Source organism: Neomonachus schauinslandi, chromosome 9 (genome assembly GCF_002201575.2).
Source record: "Neomonachus schauinslandi chromosome 9, ASM220157v2, whole genome shotgun sequence".
NCBI lineage: Eukaryota > Metazoa > Chordata > Mammalia > Carnivora > Phocidae > Neomonachus > Neomonachus schauinslandi.
This window is the reverse complement of record NC_058411.1, coordinates 94,817,335-94,825,330: the sequence shown is the minus strand read 5'-3', so window position 1 is coordinate 94,825,330 and position 7,996 is coordinate 94,817,335. Positions and strand designations below refer to the sequence as shown.

The 7,996-nt window shown below is 38.6% G+C and overlaps 1 protein-coding gene across 2 annotated transcripts in view; it reads left to right on the top strand.

Annotated features, from left to right (window-relative positions):
- Positions 1 to 225: 225 nt before the first annotated feature.
- The window catches only part of CCPG1 (cell cycle progression 1), a 39,210-nt gene continuing 31,439 nt past the window's right edge, over positions 226 to 7,996 (top strand). For both annotated transcript variants that reach the window (XM_021694020.1, XM_021694019.1), the window contains exon 1: positions 226 to 384. The gene's annotated coding sequence lies outside the window, so the exon portion shown is untranslated. The remainder of the gene's footprint in view (positions 385 to 7,996) is intronic.

Genomic DNA, 7,996 nt, shown 5'->3' with positions numbered 1-7,996 from the left:
CGCCCTCGGGGTGAAACCGCGAATCCTTTAGAGTGGTTGTAGAAGCCCGTCTCCATGGCAACTGACCGCGAAGCCTCTCTAGCGCCGGGGCCCGGATGTTGTGGGGATCGCTGCCGCCCCGCCTAGCTTCCTGCCGCCGAGCCAGGGCGGGCTGCGCTCCTCTTCGGGAGTCGTAGTTCTTCCCTCCTCCCGTGCCCGACATGAGGAGAGGTAGGGACTACGAGTTCCGGCATGCGCTGCGGCGCCCCGCCGGCCGCCGCCTCCCGGCTACGGACGCCAGCGAGCAGGTTGTTGTTTTTAAGTGAGGCGTCACTGTGTCGGAGCTGGGACCGCTGCCACCGCGACAGTCTGCACAGTCGGGCGGAGGTGGCGCTACCCGTTCAGGTACGGCCCTGGGCGGGTTGGGACCCCAGGAGAGGAGTCTCGGCCGCCTGTCGGGGCCCTGTCCCGCACCCGCTGCTGAATTGTCTGGCGGAGGCAGAGGCGGGGTCTTCTCTGAGGCTGGGGGCTGCTCGGGCGGGGGCTGACTCCGGGCGGGAGCTGGCTCAAGGGTGGTCTGGGAACGCGAGTCCGCAGCCCCCCAGGTGATCCGGCCCCTGAGGCATAGGGTCGGGAGGTCTTGCAGCCTTCGATCCCTGCTTGCGGACCGGAGCGGCGTACCAGGGAATTGGGGGAGCTGATGGCCGGGGGCACCCTTCTTCCTTCACTAGGCTGGCTGGGGCGCTTCTTGGTCTTGATTGATGAGAATCCATAAGATGTTATGTGCGTCACCGGCCGGTTTTTTCAGCCGGCTCATCTTTTTTGGTGACGTTTAGCCCCGTGATGCCAGGAATAGAAAGATTAAATATTAAATAATGCAACTGAGATTTCTGCTTATACGCCAGGCTGACAGTGATCAGATCCCTTTCCTTATCCTTTTCCCCCTCAACCGGCCCACTTTAGCGTGGTCTTCCTAAACGATAACTCCACTGTAGCAGCTGTCCACACAGTTCCTTGTATGCTCTACATATTTATCTTTGTTTAATGAATCCAGCTCTGCCATTGGGAGCGGCAGTTTTAACGAACTCAGTCAATTACGGTACTTTGTTGGGTGGGTGAAATTTGCACTGCTTTACAATTGCTTTATTTAAAAACGAAGTGGAGCTTTCTTGTAGCTAGAATAGGTAACTGTTGAGTCCTGCGAATTTTAGATTTGCCTCCTCCAGTAAGGTTATATCCATTGGATAGTGCTTGAACTGTCTCTGTTAGCGCTTCATATTTTTGGTTTAAGGTTTGAATCTTACTAGATCCCACGTTTCTCAGGGGGATACAATGTATCACACCTTGGATGCTAGAGTGAATGGTTTACTATTCTTTGCCGAGTTCTCATCATAAAGGTGAAGGGACAGGAGAAAGTGAGGGTATTATTTTAATGCGTAATTTTTAACCCTTTAAGTGAAGGATAGGATTCTAAAGAAGTTATTAAATAAAAATCATTCCCAAATAATATTCAAGGGTGTGGGAAATACTTTTTAAATGAAAACAGATTAGAAAATATAATTCTAATTTTGTAAATGAAACTATAGAACCAGAAGTGATCATGTCTATTAAAAATAAGCTGAAAAGATAGTTATAAAAGTGATCAGATGGTGAAACCATAAATGACTTTTTCTTTATATTTTCTGGTATTTTCCGAGGAAAAGAACTTAATTTAAAAAAAGGATACCAGTGCAGCAATTCCATAGACCCTTTAAACATTGCTTTAAAAAGCAAATAAGCAACAACAAAAAAACCTACACAGAGCCCCTGTTACTGCATCCACAGATTAATTTAAGTGTAAATTATTTGCCTGGAAGGGGCAAGAAATGCATTCGTTGGATTAAAAAGGAAAAAAAGCCCCAGATATGACAATAATTCTTAGCATTTGTACATCTCATTTTAATGTTTTCATTTTGTATGGTAAAATCAACAACAAAAGTGCTTAGTCTTTAGTTAAGGCAGTCCAATGTTGATTATTCCTGTCAATCTATCAGGTGACAAAAGATGGGCATATTAATCTGAAAAGATCTAGAGATAGGAGAATTTTAAATTTATTATTTGTAAGCATTTGCCAGTGGAAATAAAGAAGTTAAGCAATGATGAAACGGGGGCTTTTTTTTTTTTTTTTTTAAGATTTTATTTATAAAGAGACACAGTGAGAGAGGGAACACAAGCAGGGAGAGTGGGAGAGGGAGAAGCAGGCTCCCCGCTGAGCAGGGAGCCCCATGCGGGGCTCGACCCCAGGACCCTGGGATCAAGACCTGAGCCGAAGGCAGATGCTTAACTGACTGAGCCACCCAGGCGCCCCGAAATGGGGGCTTTTAAAGCTTGTTTTCATTAAATCACTTTGAGTACCATGTTTTATATAGTACTGATATTTTGGATTGTGCTTACTTTTATTTTCTATTATGGATATGTTGGATATGAATGGGTAAGAACCATATTATTTAGCCCATATTTTGTTTTCTGTCCTAAAGAAAGGGTCACATTGGTCTTGGTCTTCTGTAGGAATATTCTATGTACTTTTGCAATTATCAGTCCTGAAAAATTGAGGTTTAACCTCAACTCCCAAGTATCCATTAAGTCTTAATACAATATCCATTCTAAAGCTTTTTTTTGGTTTTTCAAGCTATAGTATTCGTATTTTATTTTCTTTGAAGCTTTGCTTCTTCCTCAAATTTCAATTCCTTTTCACTATTTTATGATCTTTTAATTTTGTATATATTGTGTATTGTTTAACTCAATATCTTAATAGGTAATTGAGTCCATTTACAGGGCATAAGAAACAAATTGATTACCATATTTGATTTACTAACTGGTTCCATAGTATTGTAGTCTTGATTGTGTAGTTGTATTCTTATCTAAGTTAAATAAAGATTTTAAAAAGCTAGATGAGTATGAACTGTTAAGATCCTAGAGCAATAGTTTCTGATATGTAAAGGACATGGACACAGCAGCAAGGCCTGTTAAGCCCAGGATATTTTAAAACAGAAAATGCAGACTCATCTAACAATGCAGAACTACTAGAGGCTGGATTGTTTGCATGTTTATGTGTGGTTAGGTGAGGAAGTTGCCATAATGTATGTGATGTTACATTTTCAAGAATTTCCTTGCTGGCAGTTTTACAGTTTTGACTAGATTAAAACAAATTAGGGATGGGATGTGAGTGTGTTTCAAAGGTCATGTCCAATATACTGCACCAGATAAACTTGAAAAAAGTTTCTCAATTTGAGTTCTAAGATGAAATTTAGCCCTATAATGTAGGAAGGATTGGAAGTAACTGATAAGTTTAGGGATTTTCTTTTTTTATAGGGCATCTGATGTGTGGAAACTTGTTTAAGGGCTGGTAGGTTTTTTGAAGGAAGTATTAAAAAATAAAGTGAGTCAAAGATTTTCCTCCTTCATTACAGGAAGTCAGAAATCTAATTTTTCTTTAGTATTTGTCCATAAATCACTATCCTAAAACCTTCTGGTTCGTGTTACCGTAATGATGAAATTACTGTAAAAAGAGCATTGGAATGGGAGTCAGGATGTTTTAATGATGTTGAGTGCATAATTTGTGACTCTGTCTTGTTTCCATGTGTACATTGTACGTAATAGCCAATTACCTTACTTCATGGGGTATTTGTGAAGCTCAAATCAGGTATGAAAATGACATCACTTTGTAAGTGGCAGAGTGATCTGCCCCTACAAAGTATTATTGGCTTACATAAGTAGGCCAATACATAAAGTATATTGTGCATTTGAAGTGTGATAAGAATGTGATATGTCTTTTTTGACTGGGAAGTTTGATGGAACAGTCAAATGGTATCTTAATTTGATATTTTGGTAAAGCTTTTGGCTTTTTCTAGGTTGAAGGAAACTTGGCCCCTCTCCTGACTGTGACTTTGCACTCTGCTGCATTAAAGGTCCTGAAACTGCAGTGTGCTTTTTATGGTTGGGCTTTTAATTTTGGTTTTGATTTTTTTTTTTTTTTTTGCACATCTAAAGTCTAAGGAAGATCATCAGTCTAACTTCTGACAGTAGGAAGTGGATGTTTTTAATGTTCTAAATGTGTTTAATGTTCTAAAATGTTACTTTAAGTTGATTTCATAACATTGAGCCTACACTGAATATGAAATCCTAGGTCCTCTGAGAGATACATTGCGTGTGTAAGCATTGGTCTTTCAGAAATAGTTTAGAGCTTAGACACCTTCTTCTGGGGAAGTCAGCCCTGCCTATTACAGCATCTGACCCTTGAGATTAACTTTAAGTAAGGTGGGCATACAGAACATTCAAGTAAAAAAGTGTTTTAGAAACTTTTCTGAGGACTTTATGAGAGTAAATATCTCAGCTGTTACTGGGTTGGTAACAGCTGTTTATATGATTAGTTGATAACTCAGTATCTTTACTAACATTTTCTAATATTACCACTAAAAAGTAACAATGAATGTTTATTTAATTGGTATTTTTAAAAATGGAAAACAATGGAAGTGAAAATCCCTTTGTTTTTCGTAAAATTAGGGCAAATTAAAAAGTGTAGATATATGATAAATATGTATTTTTAATAAGCAAAAATGAATTATTTTTTAAAAATTTGAGAATAGAGGAAAACAAAGAGGCAAAACCCAGTAGTTTTACTTATTTATTCATGAAAGGGAAAAAGGGACCACCAGGGGCCCATGGTGCCCAAATGAGTATAGAGCCTGGTCAAGTTTATGTATATGTTGGCTCTTTTAGGCTCTTCCAGAATTAAGATATAACAGTCTCGGAAAGCCAGGATTTTTTCTCAGAATGAGACTACCTGGTGAAAGGAATGTTTACATACTAATAGGCATCTTCATTTCCCCACAGTGTTTGAATTCATATTGTTGACTCACTTCATTTCAGACTTTTTATCAAAGGTGTGGCTTCTTTTAGATGGAAGCAAAAGAAGAGTACTTTTATCTTCAAATATGGTAGTAGTTGCTTTTGTTTCCCAATTGAGGGATGTTACAACATAGAAGGAAACTTGTGAAGAAATTGTGTATTGACTCACTTCTTAATTTATTTTCTACATCAAAAGGTTAACCTGTTGGTGCCTTTTTCTGGGCATGGATAAAGTGAAATTACTACTCTGTTCTAGATTTTTTTTTTTCCCCAGACACCTATCTTTAGTGATAGATTTCAGTATTTTAAATGAAATCCACTCTACTAGAACTAGGAGAGGGCAACTTACTATAGATAGGTTATTGTTGTCTTTGCATCCACTCATATGATAAATATAGTAACCAAGAGGCAGGGCAGCCGTAGGACTCACATCTTAATGCCATAATTACTGCACTGTGGACTCATCAAAGCCCTGTTTTCATCAAAGTGTCAGTTTTCCACCGTAAATTTCTCATACCTCAGATAGTCAACATTTTTCTATGACTCCTTTAAGCCCTTTGACTTGTCTTAAGGAAACTGGTCATCCAGAAGATGATTGGATTTGTATCAGTCATATACTGTACTTAAAATTGGGTTTGTCCTTTTATTTTAGAAAAAAATATTTTTTCTGCTGACTATAAAATTAATAAATGGTCATTGAAAATTTAGCAGATACATGTAATTTTGTTTTTTTTTTAGATTTGAAAGATACTCTAAAATTTTAGTATTGCATATAGATTAATATAAATAGCATTTTACTATACATATTTGTCTTGCTCTTTAAAATATATTGGTATTTCTCCATGTCAAGGCATGTTGACCTACTCTATTTTTGAATTTTAATAAATTCACTCCTGGTAGACCTTCCACTTTCTAATTTTATATTATAAAAGTTGTTCCATCAACCATTCTTACATATATGTGTATATATTTTCATACTCATGTGAGTATTTCTATCAGATAAATTCCTAGAAATGAAATGAATAGGAAATGAAAGAGAATTGGTGGGTCACAGGGTATCTGCCTGTAAAATTTTGTTCTTAAAAATTACTGAAGGAAGGGGTGCCTGGCTGGCTCAGTCAGAAGAACATGTGGCTCTTGATCTAGGGGTCATGAGTTCCAGCCCCAAATGGGGTGTAGAGATTACTTAAATAAAACTTAAGAAAAAATCACTGAAAGGATGATAATATACATTTCCACTGTTTACAATGCCTATTTTCCCATATCTTATCTAACTTATCTCTTTAGTCTTTGTTAATTGGTTAGGCATTAAAATAATTTTGCTTCTCTCTGTGTTATTTGGTAGTAAGTTTGAGCATTTTTTCAGTATTTAAGTTATTTTTGTGTCTTCTATAAATTGTTTGAGTATGTTCCTGGCTAAAATTTTTTTTTTTAAAGATTTTATTTATTTATTTGAGAGAGAGAGAATGAGAGACAGAGAGCATGAGAGGGAGGAGGGTCAGAGGGAGAAGCAGACTCCCTGCCGAGCAGGGAGCCCGATGCGGGACTCGGTCCCGGGACTCCAGGATCATGACCTGAGCCGAAGGCAGTCGCTTAACCAACTGAGCCACCCAGGCGCCCTAAAATTTTTTTTTTTTTTTATATATAAGATTTTCTCAAAGACTTTTCCTTTTTAAAAGATTTTATTTGTTTATTTGATAGAGAGAGAGAGCACGAGCAGGGGGAGTAGCAGGCAGAGGGAGAAGCAGGCTACCTGCTGAGCAGGGAGCCTGATGCGGGACTTGATTCCAGGACCCTGGGATCATGACCTGAGCTGAAGGCAGCTGCGTAACTGGCTGAGCCACCCATGTGCCCCGCTTGCTAAATTTTCCACTCAGTGTTTTAACCTTTTTCTTACCGGTTTATTGGTGCACTTGAAGTGTTTTGAAAACTCTTTCATACATGTCACAGATATTTTTCCCTTATATAGTGACTTGGCAAACAAGTGTATGATTTTTATATAAGATCTTTTCCTTTACAATTTCTGGGTTTTGTGTAAAGCTTAGAAAAAGATCATATTCACCTCAGGATTATAAAGCTATTTTCCATTGTCTTTGAGTCTTTTTGTGGTTTCATTTTGTACATTTAAATCTTTAGCCCTATTTTACCAGGTGGTCTTAAAGTTTTATGAAGCCTTATATTAATGCAGGTCTTTCACAAGGCAAACAAAAGGTGACATATTCAAAGTCTTTTGTAACTTCATGTTTATGAAGTTTAACGGAGGTTGTGATTCCTGAATGATGCAACTTGGCAAAAAGCTTTTTTTCCCCCCCCCCCCCCTTTGGGAGGCAGGATAGGAGAACAATGAAATTTGCTTTCTTTTTTTAATTCAAAAATATTTTATGTGAAAGTGGCTGTTGTATTTCTGCATCTCTTTTATCCTCTGCCTTTTATACCAATGGTGGAAAGCTTTTGTGTTGTGTTTTGAGCATCCAGAATGGCAGACAGCACTTAGTTCCATATTCAGAATTGCCTGTCAAATCTTTTGTCCTTGATGTTTTTGGAAAGCCATTTAGCTTTGCCTTTGCTTGGTGAAAATATGTTGCAAGATATATCTGCTATAACAGTTTAAAAGTCCAATAGAAACTTAGTTTTTTTCAAATAAAGGGTTTACCTAACCATTGTAGCCAGTAAGCTTGCCATAAACTTCTCTAGGGTAGTACTTAGTTTCCCATAGCACAAAGGCCTAGGGGGTACTAGGTACTCCTAAGCCAGGTTTATTTATTGCTAGAATTTGGGGACTGAAATAGGGTCGGCATTGTAGATAGTAAAAAGAAAAGTATAAACTGACCCATCACTTAAGATTAGACTACTTTGAAAAAAGAAAACAGATACAGTGGAAGGTTCTTCCCTCCCACAGTGAACAGATTGAAGACTCCTTAATTCCTGAAAAAGACACATTTCTCACCATCTAACTACAGAAGTATTTGTCAAAATTTTTTGTTGGGTGGGGGGAGAAGAAGAGGGAGAATCTTAAGCAGGTTCCATGCCCAGCACAGAGCCCAATGTGGGGCTTGATCTCACAACCCTGAGATCATGACCTAAGCCAAAATCAAGAGTCAGATGCTTAACCAACTGAACCACCCAGGTG